The sequence below is a fragment of the Nuphar pumila genome, chromosome 8, assembly GCF_984573655.1.
Source record: "Nuphar pumila chromosome 8, dmNupPumi1.hap1.1, whole genome shotgun sequence".
Lineage (NCBI taxonomy): Eukaryota > Viridiplantae > Streptophyta > Magnoliopsida > Nymphaeales > Nymphaeaceae > Nuphar > Nuphar pumila.
The window spans coordinates 12,279,794-12,307,661 of NC_143256.1; the positions used below are offsets into that span (position 1 = coordinate 12,279,794).

The 27,868-nt window shown below is 37.4% G+C and overlaps 1 pseudogene; it reads left to right on the forward strand.

Moving 5' to 3' along the window:
- The first annotated feature begins 250 nt into the window (after positions 1 to 250).
- Positions 251 to 27,868, forward strand: part of LOC149829620 (uncharacterized) — a 28,749-nt pseudogene continuing 1,131 nt past the window's right edge.

A 27,868-nucleotide genomic window follows, 5' to 3' on the forward strand; every position in this document is an offset into this window, starting at 1 on the left:
CCCCCACCTGAATCTCAGATCCGATCCAGATAGCCTTATGGATTGGTTCAGTGGGGTGGGTCCAAATCCAAGCTTTGGACTCGACCCAGAGACAATTTTAAAAGGAAAACCTAAAATGCAAAATAGGGTTTTTAGAAAACCCTATTTCACCTCTTCTTCTTCTTCCTTAAAGCACATCGCCATTGCCAGCCTCGACGGTCTGGCAATCGACTGGTCGTCGGCGACAAGGAGGTGGCAGCCACCATCGTCAATGGCCCAATGGTCACTGGCTTTCAACGGTGGAGCGACATCAACCGCGGCAAAAAAATACAGAGGTCTGGCGACTCAACAGTCACTGGCGACGGCTTCGGCGGCTCTGCAGTGCCCTGACGGAGAAGAAGGAAAACATTCGACGCCGTCCTTCCTGACTGGATGCCCAAAAATGGAGGTAAGATTTTTTTTTCCATTTTAGGGAAGAAAACGGTGACACAACCAGCATCATCAGAAGGAATGGCGACAGATTGCCATTCTGGACCCACTAGAGGCATTACCCCCTTTCAGCCCCCCCCCCCCTCAAAAAAAAAAGGGTCGACCCTATCAAGGTCGACAATAAGGGGGAATAAAGGGGTTTGCCGGTAGACATCAGCTGGTAATCCCGCCGAAAAAACTCTGATCTCACGGGCATAGGCACAACAGTGCAAGTGTGGGCCCATAACCCATTGTTGGGTGAATCGGGCAGCCTGCACACAAACAATAGAAATAGTAAACTGTGAAAAAAATGTAGAGGCAGCAACATACCTGAAGCTTTCATTGGAAATGTCGGATGGTGGCTGAAGGAGGGAGGCTTCGCTCTTCAGCCAGACTGCTGCCCTCCACAAGCGCAGACTTCTGGATGCAGTTGGTGAGCAAGATCAGCATTCCCTCATAGGATGGAAAAACACTGGATAAAAGGTAAGGCTCTCGACCAGTTTTCCTTTCTGTTTTTTCTCTGTATTTTTCATCGTGTTTCGGGATCGCTCATGATGCCCCTTTTATAGACAAAGAAGGAAATAGTTTGCGTGACTGTTCCCCTGATTCTATGCAAGTTTATCGAAATGAGCATCTTTTGTGGGGATGTTATCTACATTGTGGGTAACCACCACCACTTGCGGTGGTTTATCCCAACATGCATTCTCTTAGTGAAGGGAGGAGTGAGGCAGAGACGCAATAATAGAGAATGTCGCGACAACAAGGGTCTCCGCAAATGATGAGGGTTTTGGGAAAAGAGAAATTTTGTTTTTTTTTTATGAAAGAAGGGGCTGGAAATCAGGAAAGAGCACTTCTATTTCCCTCCCAAAGGAGCTGGGTTCGCGCAAAATATTTAGGCTTCACCGGTGCACTGAAAATCGCACCATAAAAGGGTGATCTTCATTGACAGTATCCATCATTGCGCCAAGGAAACCTTGATGAACGGCGACGCACTTGTATTCACTACAATAAAACCTTGCCTTCTTTGATGCAATATGAAGTTGCCCCACTATATTGTTATTTCTTGATGCATCATATTTTGCATCAATGAAGGCAAACCACCACCGACACACTTGTCTTATAGCACCAATATTGAAGGCCAAATTTCTTGTAGTGACAGTAAAAATTTCATTGTTAGCCAATCCTTTCCCCAACATGTCATCACCAACAATTTTATCTTCTATAGCAAGAATGATAATGTTCTCTTACGACTCCAAACATCATCCACCTTCAAATTTCTGAACCATTGGCTGTATAGAGGGCATCCCTCAAATCAATCTAATAGTTTGAAATAGGTTTTGGTAATGGAGCTTGCTCCTGGCATAAGTCCAAACTAACCATTTCTGAGCTCCCTAGACCAAGACATTATTGTTCAACAAACCAACCATCCTCTGTTTAAAAGTCCCATATGCCTTTACGACTTCACAATATCATAGCTTTGGGTTGAACATCCAGTTCAACCAGGCCCCAATGGATCTGGTCTGACCAGGCCCAAGTCTTATAATAGCCCAGAGGAGGTACATGCCAAAATCCAAAGAAGAAAAAGGGAACTTATAACTGATAGGTCTTGAAGTTGTCAAGGGCATGGTTCCATGCCATCCTCAGAAGGACCATATCCCTTTCCATGTCCACGTATAGAGTGATGAGTCAAGCCAATATATTAGTAACATCAAAAGTTCCAAGGAATGTATTTTAAGAGATTAAATTTCCCTTCTAAGTAGGGATGGGTATCAAAAGTTGGGATCCAACTTCCAATGGTAAGTAGGGTGTAGGGACTCTGCATTTAACCATGGAATTGGGCCATAAATAAAGGGAAGTTTATGCTTTGTTCTTTTCACTATTTTGTGCTTATGCAATGGCCACAATCACTAGAAGAAAGGTTGACAAAAATTTTTTCGTGCCCAATTTTTTGGTAATAGGGTGGTAATGCTTTTCCCATAGCCCAAATGATGGATGGTACTGGAAATGAGAGGGAGGGAGATGGTGATGATGATTATTGGTAATGGTTATGGTAAATATGTGCAAATTAAGCAAAAACTACTTAATCTTTAATCTTAATATACTTCTTAAAGATAGATGGTAAGCATTATTGTGCAAAGTATCGACAAAGTTATATTTTTTTTAATGACATGCAATGTATTACCGTATGCAAGTCATTTACAAATTTGTTTAGACTTTTTTTATTAAGGGAAAGATGTCCCCATCACGAACACGAGAGAGAGAGAGGATTTCAACATAACCACAGAAAGGGTCAATAGAGTTGAACCCAAAGAGAACAAAAGCAAAAAAACAAAAACAAAACAGAAACAAGCAGAAGCCAACAAATGAAAAAAGCGGCTCATGCAGGAGCCACAAAACTAGTAAAATCTGAAAGGAGCGGATCGACAGCGGGAGGAAACGTTAGATCGGGAAGATGAATATGTATAATCGTATAAACATCCACTAGGATTTTTTGAGCAAGATCATTAATGTCGACCAGAGATTCCTGAAAAACAGCATTATTGCACACCATCCAAACAAACCACCAAGTGGTAAACAACCACGACTGCCAGATTAACCATCACCACTTACTGCGCCAAAGGCAGACCGAACCCGAGATGAGGTCTAGCGCAAAGAACTTCTCCATAACCAGGACCTCTAGATGCTTCCAAGTCCTACGAAAGATCTCCACAATGGTAGGGCAAGACCAAAAGAGGTGAAACACAGATTATTCAGCAGCATGACAAAGCACACACCAGCTCGAAAGCTGAAAGCCCCACCTCTTTAAGGTAGAGTGAGTTTAGGCCTTTTTGTGAAAGATTAACCAAGCCAGGACCCAAGAACAGGGTGAAGGGTTCTTCGCCCATAGAGTAGATTCAGCCAACCAGGCCGCCCCCAGGGAAAACAATGATCTATAGACTTTGCTGGTCAGGAACTTCTCGGTAGGAGCAATAGCCCAATGTACCCAGTTACGAATATTGGCAGGATCATAAAAAATATCACTAAAGAAAACTAAATCCGACAACCATGACTTACGTAGATAGGAAAATGTTCCACGCCGCGAGCGTAGGAAAACCAGAAGGAGAGAAGGAGGCTCATACTTAGAGAGAAGAAAAGTAGCTCAAGGATTATCCGGTTGATGACAAGCCAACATTGCTTAAAGACCAAGGCAATACTCCGGAGTCTGGGCACAGGGACACCTAAACCGGCCATAGAACGCGGCAATACCACCGAACGTCAGCCAACCAGGTGGCACTTACCCTTGAGATGACACCCAGACCAAAGGAAGCATGTCAGTAGACGTGTCAGTTGCTTCTCTACACCCACAGGCATCAGAGAGAGAGAGAGGATTTTATGAATATATGAGAGAGAGTCAGGAAGTTTAGAAAGTTATCTATATGTAGATATTAAATTAATAAAAAACTAGAGAAAGTGAGACATACAGATATACCATTATTAATAAAAACCAGTGAATAAATTATAGCTAATTTTCAAGTTAAAGAGTGTACATAAATCGTATGTGAGTGTGTATTATGTGCATGTATGTCACCCGTTCTGGTAAACCAACGAAAAATAAAGAATTCACTTGCAAGTGCAAATTTTAAGCTATGTTCAAAAATAAAATTACTTGCATAACCAGATATGCAACTTAATTACCAAACCACATCCACATATGCAGATCTTAGTGGTGAGCAAAAAATTTCTTTCATTGTAATAATTACAAACTAATAGGAATTGTTAGTTGTGGGTTTCATGTCTTTTTTAAAATATTTATTTTGAGCCAAATGCCCCCGCCATGCAAGAACTTATTAATTGATAGGTTGATTACCATAAAATTGTTCTCAAAATTGCTTTTAGCAAAATGTTCTTACAATTACATGGAAATGCCTCTTTTGGTTTTTAATTGAGGATTTCCATTTTGGAAAGGAGAGCCGACTACTTGTGTGAATCTCCCAAGTAAAGGATCTCAACTGATAGCAATTCTAACGGTTGAGGTGGTTCCCACCAGAAGGCATCTCTCTCTCACCGTGCCTAATAGGGAAAGGGAACAGGATTGAAACCGAACACGATAGGGTACAAATGCACATATGTGACAAGGCAGAAACACCATAAAATAACTATGGTTGAATTTTTAAAATGAGTATAAGAACATCAAAATAAACCAAACGACTCGAACACGGGCAAATATAACTTGAAGATATATTGGATATGCAGCAGAAAATTCAGGTTTAACGGAGACACAATCTCGCTGAAGTGTTTCACCGAACACTTGGTGAGCGCCTCAAAAACAAAATTTTGGCATGATTTTTCTATGTACCCCATACGAAAATTTGTGAACATTTGATATGGAGTTCCCAAAAATAAATTTATGCACAATCAACATACTAAAGTTACATTTGATTCAACAATTTCAGTTTCCATATTCTAGAGGTATAAGAGTTCGAACAATCCAAAAATCACAAAACAAAAAATGATTTCTAACAAAGATTTTAACACTACCATTATGTATTAGATTCAGTCTAAATCAAATATAATCACAGCATCCACAAATCAGATTCTTCCAACCTTAAACCACGAACAAAAAATAAGAAAGAAAGGAGAAAAAAAGGGTGTTGACCAATGGGAAAGAGGGGGCTTAGCTCTAGTGAAGACGCTGGCCGAAATGACTCTTCCTTAGCACCAACTCAAATCGCAGTTGGACCCAGGGTCACTCAGCTGGCTGACTTCCCGGATGGCGGCATCCACGAAGGATGGCAGCACCACTCAAGGCACCTCGAGCAAGAGAGAGAAGGGGGGAAGAGGGTCGACTCCTTCCGGCTTCTTCTTCAACGGTGTTCTACGAAGGGGACGGGTTCTAGATTCAAATAGCAACAAAGATGACTACCTCTCATGGCTGAGCGTCTTTTAAGAACCAAAGGGGAAGAGGAAGAGAGACCTTGAGGTCTCTTTTTCTATTTTCACGGGTCTGCGGGTGGATTCCCGATCACAAATATACACAACTAGTGTAGATGCCCTAAGCAAAACCTAGAAAATATGTATATTCGTAATTTAGCAATGGCAATTCGGGTACCCAAACAACCTGAAAAAGATTATAAATTATATATTAACTAATGCCAAAATAAAACTAAGAATAGACAAAATAGAATTGGCCATGACTGTAATGAGCTTCTTTGTATACTTTTCAATAAGACTAAATGGCAAAAAATAATCTGGACTTCGCAGAAGAATTATTTACACAAAATTTTGTCAAGGAGAGAGTGTTTAACAAGTCATCCTTGAGATAAGGCTAACAAAATATTGGAATGTTTTAATTATATATAAGTAATAAGAAGAGTTTATATACCAACATAACAAAAGAAAGAAACAATTCTATCACATCACAAATGAAAATCCATTTGCACATAAGATGTGAAAGGAGTAAAGCATAATCTAAAAGTCATCAATTTAAAATATTTGTTAATTCTAAAAAATGATTGGAAAGTGAAATTAGTAAAAGAAATTGATATGCTACTAAAATAAGAAATAAAATGGCAGCTAACAAAAACTGCATGCAAACTACGAACACATGGAAAATTCAATTTGCAGGTAAGATACATGATAAAAAACCACAAATGAATAATATGTAGGCACTTTACATATGGGTTCTTCCACTTCATGGCTAACTAGAAGTGTAGCAGATGGGTTAATTGTGCCATGTTTTGGTTTGAATGATGAAGTAGGTAGGTTTCTAGAAGCTCCTAACATCATTTTCCTACCTTCATGCCATTGTGAATTATAGATCTATCAAATTTTCATGGCCTTCTTAGAATGAGATGACTCGTATCTATCGGGTAAGCATCACCGCAATTGGGGATAAACACATTTAGCTCATCTTCATTCCACCTACTCGAGTCTATTTCAAGTGAGAAGGGAGTTGCATTACTCATGAGAGACTTGACATATGAGCATTCCCTTTAGTTTTCATCATCTTTTATCTCACCAAAGATCAAATCACCATGGATCACGTGAAAATGTTTACCATGAGGCCCATCCACAAAAAGCATAGAGGTATCACAACCACATCTTCTTCGCCATCTTCGATTTCGTTAAAGATCAAATCATTGAGGATCTCATGAAAAGGTTCTTTTGTGAAAACTTTAGATGCATCAACCTCTTCTCCCTTGTCCCTTTGCATTTGTTGAACCTCTATAACTACTATTTGTTGCACTATTGTACCCAACTGGCGTTGGAGCTCGCAGTTCTGCCTATGTAAAATATCATGCTCTCGCACATTCATTTCCTGCATCATGTCATTGATCTGACACTGATGAAGACAATATTGTTGGTGAAGCTCCTAAACAGTTTCAGAAAGCTCCATGATCGTGTCTAAGTCACACCCTTTTCATGGTTTTGTAGACAACATGAATCTACTAAATTAAAAAATTTGGTAGGTTTTGCTCTGATACCAAGTGGTGATGCCTAACTAGGGGAACGGGTCCACAGACACATTTTCAATTACAAACATAGGCAACTAGCATGCCTAAGCAAAGCCTAGAAAATACAGAACTTTGGAATTTAGAAATGTCAATTCAACTACCCAAACAACCTAAAAAAGATTATCAACTATATATTAATTAATACCAAATTAAAACTAAGTAGGCTACCAAAAAACTGCATGCAAAGATATATGCACATTCGTTGAGGCATTTCACCAAACATTTGGTGAATGTCTCTAAAACAAAATTTGTGCAGTGTTTTTTTCTAATTATTTTAACACAAAAATTTCATGAAAAAAAGTTTGACCTACCCTAACAATACCTTATAAATGTTCAACAATAAAAATCACAAATTCAAACACGCGAGCATTCACAATCATCAATGATTCAAGTTCTAAAAAAATCAAATGCAAAACAGTCCACAATATGCCCCATCATAAATGATACCTTCTAGAAATTGAAATCAGATTTAAACCACAATGAATAAAAAATATATTTAATTATCTATTCATCAAGCAAAACATAGGATTTAACTTCAACATAAAATGTCCTAATAGTTTTAGGAATAAACACAAAAAAAATACATAAAAAGAGAAGCTAGAGGTGTCGGCCAAGGTAGGGAAGATGTTCCTTAGCTCTGGAGAGAAATCGCACACTAACACAATTCAAACTCCTTAGCTCCAACACAACACTAAGCTAGACCGTGGGTCATGAATCTGACCACCATCCTAAGGGCATATCTATGTCGGGTAGCTTCCACACAAGACATCGATTGAGAGAAAAGGGATAACATCTCCACCTTCAAGGGCTTCACAAATGGGTGTTTCACAAGGGGGTTTCACACAACAAGAGAGAGAGATGAAAACCCCTTCCACTATTACAGGTTCTTATCAGCAAAGAAGTGAGGAGGGACGTTAGATGTCTCTCCTTCTTGGGACTTCAAGTGCTGCCGAAAGGCTCCAATGGGGTGGATCTTTGGTCCCAATGGCTAGAAGGCCCAAGAATGGACCAGTTGGATCCAATCCAAACCAAGGAGGGATCCAACCTTGTCACCTACAAAATAAACTATAAAAATAAATAAAAGAGATAAAAAATAAGAAAACTATCCAAAAATTCTACATACACCCCCAAATAAATCAAATGAATCCTAACATGCTATTGGATCTAAACCTAAGAAAATAAAAATTATTGAAGATTAAAATAAAAAATCTAAATATTCAAAAACCAATTTTTGAACAAAATAATATCGAACATGCTCAAAATAAATTCTGAAATTTCAAAACTAAGCCTAAAATGGTGTTTTAGCTTTGTAGTCTTGGTTCAAGCTGGCCACACATGTTCCTTCATCAGGATCACCAAAAGCTCTTGATGTGTTCCTAGGCCTAGGTTAGGAATTTTAGGCAATGAGTAGGCTTTGTTAGGTCTAGGTCAACATGGGTACATAGGGTGCAAGTTTCTAAAAGAGTTTGGCAGAAAAATTAGTGCCCCCAAATGGCACCATAGAAAAAATTTAATTTTTAAGAGATGGTTTTCGACACCTTGGACTAGGTACAGTTGGAATTTCAGGAAAGATGACACATGCATAGGAAGAACTAACTCAGATAAGTGGCAAGACAAACAAGACAAGCCTAGGTTTTGTGGATAGAAAAACCAACTTGTAAATTATATATGAGATCAATAAATTATTATTTATGGAGGGTAGACACTAGACACCCTAAAATATATTGGGTGCAAATTTGAGACTCAGAGACATTATGGTTAGGGTTGAGTGATTTTATGAGGTTTGACTGCTTTCTAAGGTACGTCAGAATTCAACTTTAGCTAAATTGGTTCTGGGGACTTCTAAGCTAGGTTTAGGGTTAAGAAAAGGGTTTGCACAACTTATTGGACTTGGGCAGACTCGGCTAGAATCTACTACAGTGGTTGGTTCAGCTAGAGACAGACCAGGGCTTCACAGGATTAACTTGGACATGGTGAGAGTGTTTGGGACTTGGGTTTGAACTGTCGAATGGAGGTCAGCCTTGGTTGCAGCCTTAGTCTACTGAAGTGAGTCAAATCGTAATAGACCAACACACCTGAATGTGAGAGGGACTAGCCCTTTAGAGAGAGAGGAGGGGGGGGGGTAGGGACTTGAGCTAGAGAGAGATGCAAGATTCAATTAATAATTCATTTGATTATTTTTAAGCATGAAAAAAAGAATCTATATATAGGCCAATGAGGGGGCATATAATGCCTATATAAGTTACAAAAGCAAATATAAATGAAAACCTAAAACTAGTTAAGTCTAAAAATGAGCTAGGACTAAAACTAGTTAAGCCTACTTGGACCAAGCTAGAAATAGGGGTCTTCATTTCCATCTTTAGATTTCTCTTTTGACTTCCTTTCTCCTTACTTAGAGAGGCATTCAAACCCCTTACACGACTTTTAGTGAACTCCAAAAATAGGGGAGGATGGCCCCAGGATGGGTCTCACTTGGCTCTTCTTTATTCTGGCTCACCCATTTTTAGAGACTCAAAAAATAGAGTCCTTTGACTTTTAATTTCCTTCTTTAGAGAAGCCCTTAAGACCCTTACATGAGTTTCATGAAGTTCTAGAAATAGATGGGGCACCACTGAGTCTTCAAGCTTCTAAAATTGGAGGGGTATCCCATGAGTGGGCCCCATAAAGGCTTCAATACTAAATTTAGGAGGTGGTGCCCCCTGGTTAGGCCCCATAAGTTTCAGCATTTGGAGCATTTGATCAGGTTTTGGGTCTTTATAATTTGGCTCTACATTATTGCCTTTTCCTTGAGAATTGCTTAGTCCCTTAGGCAAGATTTTAAGAGGATGCTTTGGAAGGAGGTAGTCAATCTCTAAGGTTGGTGCACCCTTTTATAGTTTTTGGCAGGCTATCCTCTAGCCTTGAACACCATGCAACACCCATGCATCCTTCCAACACATGAGCCATTTGCACAAGTGAGCTTCTAGAGGAAGGAGCTCACTTCATTGGTGGTGGATCCGTTGTTGGTTTCTACCATGATAAAAAAATAGTGAATGGTTTTATCCAAAATGCTATGAGTTGCACTCTTAAGATGACATTCTCTTTATCAGGACTTCCGTTGAGATATGGACCTATGCCACAATGAGTGCTCACCTAAGTAGTAGAGTGAAGCCAAGGTGAGCATCATGATACTAATGATATCACTTTTTCTTATAAGATCATTCTTGGTCTTTCGAACATGAGCCTTGGCCTTAAAACTGCCCTCAACTTTTATATACGAACAAAAAATAAACACGTACCCAATGTCCTTCAGAAGTATCAAGTCTTCTTCCATTTAGACCCCACACCTTTATCATCTTTACAAGTTACAAGACACAATTGTTGGTTTGGATTGGTAAATGCAAAATCATTTGCTCCACCATTATGAGCATCAATCTCTAAATGGTTCGTGAATCAGCATGGTTGGCCCCACTACATAGCTTTACAGCACAAGTTGTCTCACAATATAGCAATTTTTTATATGATTTAACATCATCATACAACCTTGTCATGGATTGTACCTCACTCATGCCCTTAGCAACAACTCTAGCAAGCTAGACAATGTCAGCATACGAGGGAAAATGTTGCTCGACTAGTTCAAAAAGCTTCCTAGCAAAGTTGAGCCCAACTTTGGCCTTATGAGCAGGTCGTATGCAGCACTTAATGGTCCCAAATAGGCCCTTAGTCATAGTCTTATGATCTAAAGAACAAGTCGAGTGCCAAGCTAGGCAGAGGTTAATGGAGGCATAATTTACAAATTTCTCCAAAATTAAAAAATGAGTGGAACCACAATCAAATAAAGAGTCGCTTGTCGAACGATTAGTACAGTACCTTACACAAATTCGCCCTTGGTTAATTGCTCCATGGTAGTGGCATATACACATCCCGACACTACTTTCTGTCGAGTTGGCTTCTGTTGTTGATGTTGTTGCTGCTCTAGTTGTCGCTCAAAAGGTTGTTGTGATATTCTGGGACCCTTTCTCCATTCATTGTATTGCTTCTTGTGACAATCCTTGACATAGTAACCCATTTTGCCACAATACAGACATCCGTCGGTCTCACGGGGACAAGTTGTCCTGGATGGTCGACTCTACACTTTGGGCAAGATTGTGATGGTCTTTGATGTTGAGGCCTCGTGCCTCCTAGTGGTCTTGAATTCTTTGTTGGTGGTATGAACTTTCTACCACCTGAGTTCTTCTAGAAAAATCTTCTCATAGGCCAGCTTCTCTGACCTGTTGACTATTGTATACCTTGATTAGGTTGGGCTTTCTGAGACTATGTCCAATCATTATCCAAGAGAGTAGCTACCTCGATGGCCTCATCCAATGTCTTTGGTCCATGAGTGTACACCTTAGTTCCCAAAATTAGTTTAAGCCTACATGTGAACTTTATCGCACGTTCCTTATATGTGTTATACACATTGGGGCAGTATCTCTCTAAGCCCTAAAATTTAATGATGTAGTTTTCCAATGTTGCTCCTCCTTGCTGTAGATCTAAGAACTTTTTGCATCTTTTGACTTCTTTTGGTGCTTCAAAAAGTAAGTCATATAGAAAACTTCAACAAATTGTTTTCATAGCATTGATCCATTGAAGAATTTCACTTCTAGGGTTGTAGCCCACCATCTTTTCATGTTTTTCTTGAGTCGGTAAGTTTTAAAGTCCACTTTGCTATCTTCGGGGACTCGCAAAACTCCAAAGATCCTTTCGATCTATTGAATCCAGTTTTTTGCCATTTCAAGATCAAACTTTTTAGTGAAAGAGGGAGGATTCATGTCCATGAATCTCTTGTACGAAGTTCCACCAATCATTATTGGCACAGGTGTTTTAAGATCATGCACCATTTGTTGGAGTTTGTCCCCCATAGTATACATAGCTTTTGCTTACTGCCCTACAATCTCTGTCAGGTTGTTGAGGGTATCCATAATGGTGTTGCACCATCCATGCCACGCCATCTAACAGTCATGTAGAAAAGCACTTTTAAAAGTTAAGAAAGTTTGATCTTGGTGTCATACATTTTATAGAGTTACTCTCATAATCAAACAATTATCACACCAGTAATAAGTAAAACAAGTCATATGTATTACTATGTCTTAATAGGTTATCAAAATGTCAAAAGAACACCCAACAATGCTGGCAAAACTTGAACCTATTTCATTAACAAAATTTAGGAGTTTTTAACTCCTAAATAAACTAGATGTGTCCATACATCCTTGTGAGCACCCCAAATTTTTCAAAGTTTCAAAATTTCCCTTTTTACCCCTAGGTCCCACCTTCTGAGCCAGTCAGAAGAGCAATCGGGTCAATTTCTAATTATTTCTTAGATTCACTTCCTTGTTGAAGATCCGAAGCCCAATTTCATTTTCTACACTTGACCCAATCTCGAATCCAGATCAGATATCCAAATCCAATTTTGATCTCGATTCTCCTATTTTCAATTCAAAATCTAAAAATCCAAAATCAATTTCCGTATGGCTCAGATATCTCATTCAGATCCAATCTTTATTTGGATCCATTCCTCTCAGCTTTACTCAGTTCGAGATCCAAACTCGATATTTACTCAAAACCTCAGATCCAGATCTATTTTGAAACTCAATTTTTAAAATTCACTCTGTTATTTCACAAACCCTCTTTTTGAAAAATCCTCAAATTTCAAAGCAAATATTTTACAAAATCTTTTAAAAACTTTATCCGGATCCCCTCCCTTGTATTTTTAGATTTTTTCTTTCAAAAATATAAAAGGGGCAATTTCAAAAAGTAACTTTGCCCCCCTTTTGAAAATCCTCGTAACTAAAACCTTTTTCTTGAATTTTTTTAAAAGCTTGAGGGGCCATTTTTGAAAAAAATGTAACGACTTCCCCCTTTATAAACACCATCGAAAGAGAGGGAAGGGACCATCGAGCCTTGCAAGGAGCTCTCCCGATCACCCTCTTTTTCCTTTCATTCCTTCCTTCTCCCTCCTCTTTCCCATTTTCTCTTATCCTTCTTCTTGAGTAGCGAAGGAGCTTGATCTAGTAGTAGCATATAGAGGAAATACCTCTCTCCTCCAAACCTCTGTCGATCTACAATGAGAACCATCAACTCTCTCCCTTCATCTTTTTGTTTTATGAATTGGGCTGATTGTTTTGTTCAGATATTTTATTAGAATAGTTTGATTAATTCAATCTTTTGCTAGGATTATCTAGCATTCATTTATTTTGTTTTCCTTTTTTCTACTGCGTTTTCAGTATGCTTTGTTCCTCATAGTCATTAAAATCTCACTCGATGACAGTGATTTGCATCATATCACATTCATCAGCATTCACCCACTAGGCACTTTGTTTACATTTGAGAAGTTCTTCCACCGATTCATATTGCATCTTTATCCAATATCATTTAACTAAACATCATATCTGCAAGCTCTCTAGCTTCAGATCTGTGTCAAAATCTTGTTCCATCAGCATCATTTCCCATATATCAGCATTTGATTCATCTCAACATCATCGTTTTAAGATTTTTGTTCAGCGCATAAACATTCGATCCATTGGCATCATCTAGGCATCATTCATATTTCATCGCATCTCTAGTTTTACTCATATATTTTTCATTCGTATATTGCATCTAAATCATCCATGATTTTCTATTCCAGCATCATGCATTATTTGTTCTTTGTTTCAGTTTTGTTTTTCTGCATCGTGTAGTTGTTGTTTTGCATCATTGAATTTTCATTTTTCCTGTAGTCATTTTTTATTCAATCTTTATCTTTATTTCCCCAGCATCGTTGCATCATCATTTTATCCTCTGTTTTAGCCGCACCCAGCATTTCTCATTTTCTTACTATCTCATAATCATTGTGTATCATGTCTTGCCTATTGCTTTGCTGCATCAATTCGTGCATACCCTACACAGATTCACCGGCTCCCTTCATTAGGCATCAACACCATTTTACTGAGCATTCACATTTCACTGAACATCACTTGCGCATCATCACTCAGTGTAGCATTCTGTTACAGTGTTGTGTTGTTGCATTACTGTGTGTCACATATCACACTTTATATTTTCATCGAACCTTGATTTTTTTCATCAGTTTCCTTTAGTGAAGTGCATTCATTTTTTTTTCTCTGCATCAGTTCCATTTCCCCACGTTTCTATAGTTGCTATTATCTCTGTATTTCTCTGCATCAGTTGCATTTGTTCCCCTTCGTTTTGTGGGGTTTTTGCATCTCTTACAACACATCACCTTCACCCACTGTGTTACCACGCATATATGCACCTCATTCAGCATCATCCCTGCACCATCGTATTTCTTCAATCTGTTGCATCAATCTTCTGTGTTTTGCTGCATTCCCCTGCTATATTTCCCCTTTTATCAGCATTCGTTTTATTCATATCACATTGCATAGCATCCGAATGCCTCTTGATTTTTGGTTTTTGTACCTACACAATGGTGTAAACTGTGTTGCCTTCCCATCTTGCATTTGTTTACAATTCTTGTGATTGCTTCACTGAATCATTATTTGTTTCCCTGTTGCATTCGATTTCTATTACATTACATTGTTATATTTTTACATCTCATTCACTGCATTGTATTCTTTTGATTTTATTGCATAGCATCAGATTAACATCATCGTTTCCTTTTTTTTTACTCATCTTTAGCATTCAACATCTGTTATAGAGAAACGAAACTCAGATACAATAGATATCGAGTGAAATCCAACCTGAAATCAGTGTACTCAAATGTAATAGATGAAATAATTGACTTCAGCGAAGCTTGTATCACATCCTTAGGGGATTCAAGTTTGAATTTCATTGCAAACATGAGCAGGCCATCATCTGAGTAAGCAACCAAGTCCCTTGAGCCCCCACCTGCCTTAACCATCCTTGTTCAATACAGTATAGCTACGATTGATGTCCTTAAATATATCAATTTGTTCCTCTGTTAGTGATGAAATATTAAGAGAAATTTGCACTTGCATGCCCAAATCTTCGTGTTCTTGATGCATCTTATTGCCCAAATATCTCACTCGAGTCTGTCAGACTACTGCTGCTAACAGATCTGAACCTACGCAATTGTGATGGTATTAATTCTGCTTCCATGACAACTTTGTCTTACTGCTACATGCTAGAGGCATTGCAGCTTTACTGCTACTTGATGTTGACTTTGGTCAGTTTAGACTTGACACACTTACAGAACATTAGTCTTGTCCTTTGTCGCAAGTTTGTTGATTTAAACTTGCAGTGCCCATCCCTTTCATCTATCACTGTATCTAATTTCTCTGTTCTTAATCAGATCAGTATCACCTCGAATGCTCTTCAGAAATTGGTATTGCACAAGCAGGAAAGTTTAACCTTTGTTCATTTACAATGTTAGAGATTGCAAAAGGTGGACCTTAGTGAGTGTGAATCCCTGAAAATTTCTATTTATGATGTTTTTTTTATTTATGGTGGTGGTTGCCCAATGCTTAAATCATTGGTTCTTGATAGTTGTGAGAGCTTGACAAAGGTGGGGCAGAAGAGTGCTTCATTAGTTAGTCTTTCACTAGTTGGTTGTCGTGGCATGAAAAGCCTTGAACTTGGATGTCCAAACCTTTAGCAAGTCTTCCTTGATGGTTGTGATCATCTCGAAGATGCATCTTTCTGCCCCGTTGGGCTTAGGTCACTTAATCTTGGCATTTGTCCCAAATTGAATGCCCTTAAGCTTGAAGCATCACAAATGACAGTATTGGAACTGAAGGGGTGCGATGTGCTGTGTCAAGCTGCAATAAATTGTCCAAGCTTGCTCTCTCTTGATGCATCTTTTTGCAGTTAACTTCAGGGCTATTGCATCTCAGCTACAACTTCTTCTTGTCCATACACCGAGTCTTTGATCTTGATGTCATGTCCATCTGTTGGTCCTAATGGGTTGTCCTCATTGTACCAGCTTCCAAAATTGAACTTGCTTGATTTGTCATATATATTGCATTTGCATATGCAATTTCATCGTATGCATTGCAATTTTATCATATACATTGCATTTGTATATGAAATTTCATCATATGCATTTTAGTTGCATGAGCATATGAAATTCATCATATGTATTGCAATTTTGTCATATGCATTGCATTTGCATATGCAATTTCATCATATGCATTGCAATTTTGTCATATGCATTGCAGTTGCATGAGCACATGAATTTCATCATATACATTGCAATTTTGTCGTATGCATTCTATTGGCATAAACATATGAATTTTCAGTTTAGCATATCATATGCATTTCTAGTTTAGCGTATCATATGCATTTTCATTTAGCATAAGCATAGGCACATTCACCTAACATGGGCATATGCATTTCCATTCTGGCATAAGTTTAAACATTTTATTTCAGCATAATCCTATGTATTTCAGTTTTAGTATAGCATTTGCAATTTCTTTTGGTATTTTGCTACTCAATGCTACTTTGAGTTTTGCAGAGAAGCAGGGGAGACCCCAAGTTCACTTTTAGAAGATGTTCATGTTCAATTTTAATTTAAGATTGTAATAATTTCATATTAATGAGAATTTCTACCTTTCTGTTTAAATTAGAATGTATGAGCATATAGTTGCATTTTAAAATTCTCGTAATTGCTTGTGGCATTTCATTTTCAGTTTATTCTTCAAAGGAAACTATGGTATAACATGAATGACATGCACCATTCCAAATAGAGGTAAATAACCCTAAGTAAATGATTCGTATTTGTAGTCATAGTCAAAATGCGAACAATACTTAGGATTTTTATCTTTTATAGAATAAAATTTGACCAACACTTTACGTCCTTTTCGAAAAACATCACATTTTTTAAAAACTGATTTCCATTTCTTCCTCTATCAGAATTTAAAATATAAATTAATTTGAGATATATTAAAAAATATGAATATATTAAAAATTAATTTTGTTTTAAATCCTATAAAGGCATAAAATTTCATTTTATTCTTTATTAGAATTCAAATAAAGATTAGATTAGAATATGTTGTGACCGTAGTGATGAATGTATTAAGATTTAATTTTATTTAAATTCTATTAAAGAATGAAATTTGCTTTTAAATTTCAAATTCAAATAAAACCTTTTTGTGTAGAATTACATCATTATCTTCCATCTTTTTCAAGTTATTTCAAATTATCTTCAAAAATTCTAAGTGATGTTTAAAATAAATTTTCAAAAACAAAAACAGTCTTCATTTCTAAATTCAAAAACCATTTTTGATTTCCATTTATGAACTCAGATTTGTCTTCATTTTCAATTTCATTCAGTTTTAAAACTTGTTTCGAATTCCAATTTTGATTCTTATTTCTAAAACTTCCCATTTTTGAATTTCTCGCTTTTAACTTGGAATTCCATTTTAATTTCATATATTAAGTTCAAAATTCTTTATTTCCTTTCAAAAATTCCCAACTTCAAATTCTATTTTCACTTCAGGTTCAATTTCAAAAATTTTGAATTTTCTTTTAATTTTCTATTTAATTCTAAACCAAATTCTGAAATTCATTTTAAATTCCCAATTCAATTTCTAAATTCAATTTTGATTTTACACATCAAATCAAATTTCAGAATTACTTCAAAGTCTTAATTTCAAATCCTGATTCAATTTCAAATTTTATTTCAGAAACAAACTTCATTATCAATCTCAAAATTCCAAACTTAGTCTTTCGATTTCCAATATCATTCTTTCAATTCCATTTTTCAATTTCAAAATTTCATTTTTAATTCAGATTTGAAATTCCCAAACCCTTATATCTCTTCTAGTTGCAATTTTAATTCTTTTTCCTTAAATTCCAAATTTCCTTTTTTTCGATCTCAAAATTCATTCCAACTATAAAGTTCAAAATTTAGATTCAAAATTTTAAATCAAGTTCAAATTCTGGATCACTGAGATATTTTCAAACCTATTTCAAAATTAATTGAAAAACCCAAATTTCTTAAATATTTCCAAAAGCATACATGACAACACAAGCATGATTCTATGTGCATTTAGGATTTTAGAATAATCACTTAGATAAATTTTGGTAAGTCAAAGGCATGAATTCGATCCTTGGTTCAATTACCCCTAGTAAAGGCAGCAGGAAGGGTTGAACGTCGTACCGACGAGCGAATCCTGTCTCCCCAAAAGGAGAAAAAGAATAAAAAGAATTTTTTTTCAAAATTTCTCCTGCAAAATTTCAAAACGGAGGTTAGTAATTTCAAAATATCTTTTTCAAAAGGTCAAGTGAGACCCTGCAAAAAGTTTTTGTCTCTTTTTTTCCCTCAAAAGGAGAAAAAGAATAAAAAGAATTTTTTTTGCAACGATCACAATCCTACAGGTGGTTAGTGTATTGCCTGTAGTATTTGAGCTTGTTCATGGTATGCCTCCACTTAGGCATCGAAGAATGTGATGGTGATGTTGGTGTATATTTTGGCGATCCAAGGAGAGTAGTAAATGTCACTGGGGAGTCCGGTCTCACTTCCTAAATCATTGGATTTGGATCCTCTACCACTAGAGGTACTGACACTAGACTGACTTGGACCACCCTGAGCTCATGCACTCGAGCCTGTTCCACCCTAGCTGATAGGATGGTTGGGATAGTCACCAAATGTGGCCATTGCAAGGCATAGATCCAACATTGGAAATGATAGTAGTTAATTGCAATTGTCCTTTATCACATCCCCTAGAGGTCATTTAGTCCATGTGATCAAGTACTCCTTCAATCACAGTTGGTTTCTCAGCACCATGATTATTATTGAAAAAATTCAAAAGCAACCAATTCTGGATTTGTAGAAGAGTTTTCTACTGCATCAATAGACTGCATGTGGTCACTCCCAGAACTATCACACTACAACTTTAATTGAATATATTTTTGTAGCAATTAATTGATATTTTTTACAATCGCTTGGCAACAGATTTTCCTTTTACTATGATCACTTTGGCACCATGCTTCCTTGCCACAACGGATTGACCAAGCCATGACATATGTGGTCATAGACTCTAACCCACATCCAATGCCAAGGTCATAGAAGCCAGCTTTCATGGCAACGACAACATCAGCAACAAAAAAGCATGACCTTAATGCAACTAACACATCTAGCTTGAGATTTTTGAAGAATGGGGTGGCCATCTTTTGTAGCATCAATGACCCAACCCATATGTAGAGATTCTTCCTCATGGTTCTCGGCGAGAAGAGCTCTCTCTTGCATGCTGGAGAGTTGGTGCTCTTGGCTTTTATATTTCAGTCAGTGCAAGGGCCACCATATATCATAGGCTCGTGAAAGGAGAATGCATTCTATGCACTCTGTTGGTTATATGAGCATGATGATAGTGCAACTGGTTTGAGAAATTGATCAACACATTTTGCATTCAATTGCTAGAAGCTATGTATTTTATTCGTTTGACTACGAAGCTTATCACTTCTTCTTGCTTCATAAGCCAAAAGTGACAAGGAGGGTTATTTAAGAGAGAGAGAGAGAGAGAGAGAGAGAGAGAGAGAAAGAGAGAGAGAGAGAGAGAGAGAGAGAGAGAAGGAAAGATGAGAGCTTCCTCAATCTCTCTATTCATTGGGACTTCCATGGCCATTCCTTCGGTAGCCGTGTCGGCATTAAGAACAATGGCAAGAGCACACTCATTGGTTTTATCAATGGACTACGGCAACAAAGTCAATTCGCATGTGAGGGAATCAACATGTTTCTTGAGATCATCATCACCTTTGGCAAGTGAGTCAAATATATTGTTTTGTTACCTAGACTTCCTCCTAGACTTGTTGCAGCAATCTTGAGATGCTTTGGAGGTTGGCCATGTGGTTTTCAACAATATCGTGCTTGGTGTTGGTCTTTTGGCGAATCGGTCGACGATCTTGGTAATAAAGGCAAAATTTATTTTTTTTTTAAATAGAAGAATGAAGGATTGTTCGCTCTGATACCACTTGATGCATTCTTGGGCCAAGGTTAGGAATTTTAGACAACGGGTAGGCTCGGTTAGGTCTAGATATAGGTTAACACGAGTGCAGAGGATGCAGAATTCTAACAAGGTTTGGTAGAAAAATTAGTGTGCCCAAACAGAACCACACAAAAATCCCAAATTTTAAGGGATGGTTTTAGACACCTTGGACTATGTACAATTGAAATTTTAAAGGCAGACAACATAGGAACATGAATAACTGACTCAGATGGGTGGCAAGATAAACTGGATAGGACAAGGACAGATTGGGTTTGGGGGACAAATATACCAACTTATAAATTTTAAATCTCTTTAAAAAGAGCTCAATAAATTATTATTTTTAGAGGGTAGACAATAGACACCCTTAAAGTATACTAGGTACAAATTTGAGATTCAAACACCTTAAGGTTAGGGCTAGACAATTTAATGAAATCTAACTACTTTTCAAGGTAGGTCAAAATTCAACCTTAGCTAAATTAGGTTAAGTGGCTTCTAAGCTATGTTTAGGGTTAAGGGAAGGGGTTTTGCTAGACTTAGGCTGACTTGGCTAGCATTTACTATAGTGGCTGGTTCAGTTGGGGTTAGGTCATGGCTTCATGGGATCAACTTGGACAAGGTGAGACTGATAGGGACTTGGGTTTAAACCACCAGATGGAGATGGGCCTTGGTTGCAGTGTTAGTCCACTACAGTGAGTTAGACCACAAGGGACTTATACATCTGAACGTGAGAGAGACTAGCCCTTGAGAGAGAGATGAGTCAAGAGGTAGGGACTTGAGCTAGAGAGTGTCATCCTTTAAAGAGAGAAGGGACGAAATTGAGAGATTGAGAGATGCCTGATTAAATTCATAATTCATTTGATTATTTTCAAGCATGGAGCAAGGCATCCCTATATATAGGCCAATGAGGGGTATATAATGCCTCTACAAGTTACAAAAGCAAATATAAATGAAAACTTAAAGCTAGCCAAGTCTAAAAATGAACTAGGACTAAATTTGGTTAAATTTATTTGAATCAAGCCAGAAATAGGGGTCTTCATCTTCATTTTTAAATTTCTTTTTTTACTACCTTTTTTCTTTCTTAGAGACGCATTCAAACCCCTTACACAATTTTTAGAGAGCTATAAAAATAGGGTAGGATGCATCCTAAAGTGGGTCCCACCTAACTCTTTATTTCTAGCTCACCTATTTTTAGACACTCCAGAAATAGAATTCTTTGACTTCCAATTTCCTTTTTTATAGGATCCCTTAAGACCCTTACACGAGTTCCATGGAGTTGGTGGCCCCCCATAAAGTCTTCACTGCCAGACTTAGGAGGTGACACCCCTAGTTGGGTGCCAAGTTCCAACATTTAGAGCATTAAATTATGATTTGGGTCTTCATAATTTAGGTGTGCATCACTCGCCCAGATGCACTACATGACTCTTTCTTATAAAATGTGATCTGCTTGATTTTCAAAAATGACAGAATTATGAAGAACCCAAATATTCTAAATAATGATTTGGAAGGCCACGAACCATGTTCGTCATAAAAAATTGCAATTAAACCATCATCTACCCCATTTTTCTAATGGCTCTTAAATCAATCTTTTTGGCACATTTTCTTCCAAACTTTTTGGCAATAACTGCATCGAATGATGAGATATTTTGTCATTTTCTCTGATTTCTTGCAGAAACACCACTTGTTAGCCATGGAAAAACCCAATTTTTGGAGCTTGTCATGGGTGAGAAGCTTGTTATAGTATGCAAACATCTAGGTTAGGGCTACCCCAGGGTAATGTCCCTTGCCAAATAAGATAGGCATGGTGAATCTTGATATGGTGCATTTGGATGGTCTCCCATGATGTTTTAGTAGAGAAAAGTGAAGGGCCAGATCATGATATGTTAATCATTTTAGGTTTGATTGCTTAAGTGCCTGCTCTAACTGAAACCCAGATTCTTTTATACGTTGCACGATGCTGAGAGGGATATCAAGATCCAATCCTCGGCCACTTTAAGAGGTTGAAAGTACTTGATAAGGGATCTACTAAGATAGATAGGATTTTGGTGCTCCAATTTTTTAATCTGCTGAGATAGCTTCGAATATCCTTTGAAAAAAAAGCAAACACAAGTATTTGATGAAAAGGTGAGCTCTTTGCCTCACACTAAGATGACTAACTAAATGCATCCAACTTGGAGTAAGATTGAAAGGAATATAAACGTTTTTTTATTAATTATGAGACCAGATTTTGATTCAAATTCATGAATAATGTCTAGAAAATTATGAATGAAATACCTTCTGTTCTGAATGAAAAATAGGTCATCGTCTGCAAAGAAGGAATGACTCCAACAAAATTTCTTAATAGAAATAGGATGGAAGAGGTTTGCATCTTTCGCTTGATTTAATCAACGACTGAGCCTTTACATCGCAAGGAAAAAAATGGGGATAAAGGATCCCTCCTACCTCACACCACTACTGCTAGAAAACACCGGCCCTAGCTCTCCATTTACCACTAATGTAAATTTAAGAGTTGACATACATCTCATAATGTGATCTATCTCAGCATCCCCAAACTCAATCCGACAAAGGGTATCTTTTAAAAAGAACCAATCCACACATAAAAAAAAGTGCAACACACGATATTAATGTGGTTCGGTGAACTATCACTTACATCCATAATACTCCACTCAACACATCATTTGTGGAGTTTTCCATTATTTAAAGGTATTACAATGGCTTATCAACTTTTCTGAGTCGGTTTTTTTAGATTCTTCTTTTTTATAAGATTGCCACTTTTCATTCTAACTGTATTATCTTCAATATCAAGATTATCATTATTATTGATAATCTTGATATTATTGGTAGTCTTGGTTTCCATCATATTAGCTTCACATTTGATAGTGTTAATACTCTTGGTCTCCATTATATTATAACTGCTTGTGAGAGTCCCATTGTCGATAGTCTTGATCATATTAGATTCGCATACGGCTTTATCAAAACCACTTGCGAGAGTCCCATTAACATGCCTGATATTATTGTGATCTCTATCATAACTGACTTCATATTTGGCCTTATCAAACCGCTTGTGAGAGTCTCACTCTTGTTCCTGATATTGTCGTGATCTTGTTTGTAACCGTTTTCACATTTGGCCTTATCGAAACCTCTTGTGAGAGTCCCATTATCGTGCCCAATATTATTGAGATCTCGATAGTTGATATTATTGACATTATCTCTTTTGTTAACAGTCTCACTCAAACTGGTCACAGGCGGAGTGGAGAGACCCAGCTTGACTCAAAGATTAAGGAAGTGAGTGTGCGATAATGGCTTAGTAAAAATGTTGGCAAGTTGTTTTGACGAGGGCACATAATGAGTGATGAGAGTCCCCAAGGCAACTTTTTCTTGAACAAAATGATAGTCGATTTCAAGATGTTTTATGCGAGAATGAAAAGCGGGTTTGATGGTAGTCTGAAGTGCTGAAATATTATCACAAAAGAGAACAAGACGTTGACGGAAAAAGAGGCCGAAGTCATGTAGAAGAAACGTAAGTCACATAAGTTCAGCAATAGTAGATGCCATTGAACGGTATTCAGCATCTGAATTGGAACGGGCAACAGTAGGTTGTTTTTTTTGCACTACAAGAAATGCAATTGTTTCTAAAAAACATGCAAAAGTTGAAGGTAGAGCATCAGGTAATGGGGCATCCTGCCTAATTGACATCGAAGAAGGCATATAAAGGCAATGATTTATTAGAGAGCAGATGGATACCGTGATCAGTAGTGTCATGAACAAAATGAAGAATCCACTTAACCATCTGAAAATTAGTATTGATCTGGTTATGCATGAACTGACTGACAAAGTTAACACTGAAAGAGAGATCAGGCTGAGTCATTAATTATGAGGTATTGAAGTCCTCCAACTAGACTTCAATAAAAGGTGGCATCCTGAAAAGGCAAGTCACCATTTATCATGCCAGCAGCATGGGCCACCATGGGTGTTGAGACAGGCTTGATGCCAACCATTTGGGTTTTGTCAAGAAGTTCATAGACATAGCTCTTCTGATTTAGAAATAGACCCTCAGAGGACCAATGGACTTTAATGCCCAAAAAAGAGTGTAAGAATTCAAGATCTTTCATTGCAAACTCTTGACTGACAGTGTGGATGAACTGACCAAGAGACTGAGAATCATTGCCAGTCGGAATAATATCATCAACATAGAGTAGAACAATAATGATCATGGATCCACTTTTGCAAATAATTAAGGATGGGTTAACAACACTTGAAAATAAACTAAGAGAGAGAATAAATGTGCAAAACCGATCATACCATGTCCGAGGAGCCTGCTTGAGCCCATACAGGGCTTTTTTCAGTTTATAAACAAAATCCAGTTGTTGAGGATTTTGAAACCCTGGAGGCTGGTCAAGAAACATAATTTTATTTAAATGACCATGTAAAAGGCATTCTTAACATCCAATTGGCGAATATCCCAGCTATAAGCTAAGGCAAGGGTGAGAACAATACATATGGTGGTTGGCTTGATCACCGGGGAAAAGGTTTTCAGGAAGTCAACACCCAGGATTTAATAAAATCCTTTAGCAACAAGATGAGCTTTTAGTCATTCGATAGAGCCGTCACTTTTGAGTTTGGTTTTATAGACCCACTTAAATCGGATGATATGCATGCCAGGCTCCTTAGGCACAAGTTTTCATGTCTCATTGAGATAAAGAACACTTATCTTCTTAAGCATAGCATCACGCCACCCATTATGAGCAAGGGCAGGCTTGCGACTCTTTGGTTCTAGAGGCACAAAGAGAGCAATAAAGTATTTGGGATTGGGCTTAACTATGCCATCCTACATACGAGTGACCATATGATAGATTCGAGAGGGTTGAATGACATAGGTGCCTTTAAGACTATCTTCATTGGCAACTAACTGTCTAACACCAGTAGAAAAATAATCACAGGGCTGAGACCCCGTAGAGATAATACTGACCAAGTTTGAGTTTGTTCACGTTGTGGGATTGTGACATCTTTATGGTGGCTCACATGTCACATTTCTTGGATCCTGTGAGTCATGAGACTCGACCAAGTTGGAGTCAAACTTAGCGAACCATTCATTTAGACTTATAAGTTCACTTCTATGTTGGTTGGCAGAGAAGAGTAGTCCTAGTTTTATGATATGAGAAGATATTTTCATCAAAAACAATGTCATAATGTATGAACACACCTAGTGGGAAGGGGGGGGGACAACGGTAGCCCTTGTGATGATCACTATAACCCAGAAAAACACATGGTAACATTTTTTGATCAAATTTATTGGTAGCATAGTCCCAAAGATATGAAAAGCATCAGCATCCAAAGACTCTCAAGCTTGTATAATCGGGTTTCTTCTTAAACACCTTCTCATAAGGAGTTTTCACATATAAGTTTGGCATAGGTAGTTGGTTAATTATTCATCTTACTGTTAAAAAAGCTTTCACCTAGAATTGGATTGGAATTTGAGCACGAAAAAGCATGGTTAACCCCAGTTCGGTGATGGACTGATGCTTCCGTTCAGCCATACCATTTTGCTCTAGAGTTTTTGGGCAACTTTCATAGTAGACAATCCCATTTCACTTTAAGTGGCGAGTTCAATACTCCCAAACTCGCCCCTTTCATCAGTTTGAAAAATCTTTATTTGTTTTTCAAACTGTGTTTGAACATACTTATGAAATTCAATAAATTTATTGCAGAATTCAGATTTATGTCTTATAGGAAATATCCAAGAAAAACAAGAATATTCATAAATAAATACTGCATAAAATCTAAAACTTTGATGGGAAGTAACAGGAGCAAGTCCCCATATGTCACAATGAACTTTTTTAAACAACTCCATTCAATGATCATCAAAAGAAAGAAAAGGAAGTCTACTTATTTTACCCATTTGTCAACTTGCACATATAGCACTTTTAACAGACTTTGGTGTTATTGAAATTGATTTGTTTTTTTCCAGAAAGTCAACAACATGTACATGCACATGCCCAAGTCGTTAATGCCAGACTTCCCAACTTGAGTTTCTAAATCATGAAGAAAAGAAAACTTGCTTTTTATGATCAACCTTATTTCTTGAGTTGTCAAATCCATATAGGTCTCCTACTCTACTCCATGTTGCTACTTGTCTGCTCATCCTCTTGTCCTTAATTACAAAACCATCAGATGATAATTCAAATAAATAGGGCATATCAGAAATTAATTGACTTACAGACACCAGATTCTTTTTAATCTCAAGAACGACCAAGATGTTCAAGTGAAGAGAATAATTAGCATTCTTGATTTTTGTGGACCCAACATGAGTGATATTTAATCTGGCACCATTTTCAACCATATATTTTTTAACCATAATACTTGGAACAAGTGTCGAGATTACCTAGATTAGTAGTAATGTGCGAGGTGGCTTATGTGTCAGGAAGCCAATCTTGATCTTGGCTATGAGTAAGTTTCATGGCAGAAAGAGCATGCGAGACATCTTCAGCTTGATAGGCGTGATTAAAGCAGTGCCAACAGTTGATGGCACTATGATTCATTTTGTCACATATTTGACATAGAATCCCCTTTTCTTTTTCTTGATTGCCTTTGGCATTCGGTTGATTAAAACTGATTTTGGTTTTATTTTGATTTAATCGATTGTCGCCCTATCTAGCTTGGATAAAGCCACGTCCCTTTGAGTTAAATTGTTGCTTTGTGTTAAATCCATTTTTTTAATTGGTAAATGTTTGTCCAAAAAAAGGCAGAGCACTCATTCCAACCTTCTTCATGTACGGCGTGTATGGTTTCATGCCCTTAAAGCAAGCCAACCACATCATCATATGATGGAATGAGCAGCTTCAACATAGTTGTGATAAATGCATTGTACTCATGACCAAGCCCATTAAGGAGCCATAATACCATGGTTTCATCTTCCACGGGCTTGCCAATGGCCGCAAGTTTATCACAAAATTTTTTGAACCCATTGACATATTTATTTACTACGACTTTTTTTTTCGATATGACTGCAACTTTTGCGTCAATAGAAATTTACGTTCCTTTGAAACATGAGTAAAGGCCTTGATAAGAGTATTTCATACCTCACTCGATGTTTAGTGGCCAATGACGAGACCCAACACTTCCTCAGACAGAGTTCCCGTGATCCATCTCCACAGCAGCCTGTCAGACTTTTTGTAGACAATAAACTCTAGATTTGAGATGCCAACAATGGTTTGAACTGTGATTGGAGTTTCGCCATCTATAAAGCCAATCATGTCTTGGCTCTCAATAAGACTAAGAAACTGTGTCTTCCATAATAAGAAATTCGAATGATTGAATTTAATTGTGATAAAATTTACCACATTCAGGTTGAAGGGGTTCGAGAATTTAATAGAGCAGTCGATGGATGTTGATGCCATTGAGAAGGATACAACAATCACCCAGGATGCAAAATGCTCTGATACCATAAAAAAAAGTGCAACACACAATATTAACGTGGTTTGATGAACTATCACTTACATCCACGATACTCCACTCAACACATCATTTGTGGAGTTTTCCACTATTTAAAGGTATTACATGGCTTATCGACTTTTCTGAGTTGATTTTTTTAGATTCTTCTTTTTGATAAGATTGTTACATTTGTTATCTTGATCTCTCTTCATTTTAACTGTATTAGCTCCAATATTAAGATTATCATTATTATCGATAATCTTGATATTATTGATAGTCTTGGTTTCCATCATATTGGCTTCACATTTTATAGTGTTGATACTCTTGGTCTCCATTATATTATAACTGCTTGTGAGTGTCATATTGTCAAGTCTTGATCATATTAGATTCACATACAGCTTTATCAAAACCTCTTGTGAGAGTCCCATTAACGTGCCTGATATTATTGTGATCTCTATCATAACCGACTTCATATTTGGCCTTATCAAAACCTCTTGTGAGAGTCCCACTCTTATGCTTGATATTGTCGTGATCTCGTTTGTAACAATTTTCACATTTGGCCTTATCGAAACCTCTTGTGAG